We start from the raw sequence: 2,030 nt of genomic DNA, 5'->3' as shown, positions 1-2,030 counted from the left end.
TAACCGTGCCAAGGACCTCGTCAGGGGGACCCACCCCTCCTTCCGAGTTTGGCGGCCGCGTTTACGCGGCGCCACACTTGCTCTACGAGCAAGTGCCTATCGGCAACTGCGTCAGGTCACCAAGTACGTCGCGTTTTTGTAGATATTGTAGATATTCCAGAAATCCTTAATTTTTCACAAATATAACGCGTTTTTTATGCCGCAAATTTGTCGAATACGCCGTAAAGATAGAGGACGACCGCTCGCAACGCGTAAAAGACGCTATAGAATGGGTTCTAGCCCATCCTGGCGCCTCGATATCTAAAGTCGCGCGTGAATTCGATATACCGAGAACGACGTTATCGGGTCGACTAAAAGGAGTACGAGATATCGAGAATAACGGCGGCCATAACAAAGCGCTCTCGGACGCGTAGGAACTCGCTCTCTATTAAGTAATTAATAGGCTCTATCGACACGGTATTCCTACGAAGCCGCGAATGGTTAGATCGATTGCGCAGGATATTCTTAATAAGTCGCGCACTGAGATCGGTACTGAAGTTTATAGACTAGGAGATAGGTGGCAATATCGGTTCCTTTAGCGTTATCCTAAATATACTGTAAAGATAGGTCGACCTCTTGCCGTCGAGCGTAGGCGCGCGTACGATCTTAAAACCCTAAGAGGCTAGTTTCGTAAGTTAGTAGATATACGAGCCGAATACGGTATTCTAGACTGTAATATATATAACGTCGATCAAATAGGGTTTAGAATAGACTGCGATAAACCGTATAAAATCGTCGCTAGAGGAGACGAATACGTACGGCTTTTCGTACCTAGCCCTAATAATCGGGAGACGTTAACGTTAACTAAGTATATCTATAGTGACGGTACTGTGATTTAACCCTAGGTTATTATATAGGCGGCGACGATTCTCGAGAAGTATATCTTACTAAATCTTCATTCAGAGATCCTCTTATACGCGTCCGAGATAGGGTATTCGAGCGTCGAGCTTACGTTCGAGTAGCTAAAGCACTTTAATAGGTTAACTGCGCGCAGAACGCGAGGCCTCTATCGACTCCTCCTCCTTGACGGGTTTATAGGGTATCTTAAGTTCGGCTTCGTTAGTTACTATTAGGATCACAAGATTATACCTTTTTCACTTCCTGCGCATATCTCGCACTTTTGCTAGCCTCTCGACGTTATCTATTTTTAGCCGTACAAACACTGGTATAGCGAGTATATCGATAGAGCGATGCGATACGGCGTCGAGGAGTTCGATAAATTAGATTTCCTATTAAATCTTATAGAGATAAGAAATAAGACTTTTAAGAGATCGATAATCTATAGCGCTTAGAAGAAAATAGGCATTATACCGTTTGATTCGTTATAAGTGATCTAAAAGGCATAAGAGTAGTGGCTGCGATAATAGAATATACGAATTGCGCACCTATCGAGAGACGACTACTGCGACTATAACACTTCTAATAACGAGACCTATAACGAGCGTATGGCGCGTGAAGCGCGTGATGATAGTAATAATAGTGATAATAGTTGGCGTATAGGTTCTCGTACTCCTACTCCTCCTCCTCCGCCTACGCTCGATATAGTTACTCTTACTACTCCTTATAAGCCTCGATTCTTCTACGTTGTCTGTGAAACCCTTAAAGAGGTAGTCAAATAGACTGAGATAACGCCTACCGTACGCGACTCGCTTAATTTATTCCTTAAAGGCGCCGAGGCGCTCGTTATTTTAGGTGCGAACGTAGTTCGCGATCTATAGTGTACCTATAACTACCGAGAGTCTCGAAAGTCTCGAGATTAGTTATAGAGATATATCGCTAAAGGCGTAATTATAGTGGTAGACGTATAGACGTATATCGAGTTACGGTAAGAGAGTGAATACGAGAAGGCATAATGTATTATCGAGCGCGAGACCTAGAGGCTTGAGAAACTACGTTAATAGGAGGAGAAACGCGCTAAGATTGCCGTACGTAAGCGTGAGCGTTAATAACGAATATAAGAGCGTAAAGAGTAAGTATAATAGCGTCGAGAG

This window comes from Exophiala dermatitidis, assembly GCF_000230625.1.
Source record: "Exophiala dermatitidis NIH/UT8656 unplaced genomic scaffold supercont1.7, whole genome shotgun sequence".
NCBI lineage: Eukaryota > Fungi > Ascomycota > Eurotiomycetes > Chaetothyriales > Herpotrichiellaceae > Exophiala > Exophiala dermatitidis.
Note: the sequence above shows the minus strand (reverse complement) of the source record.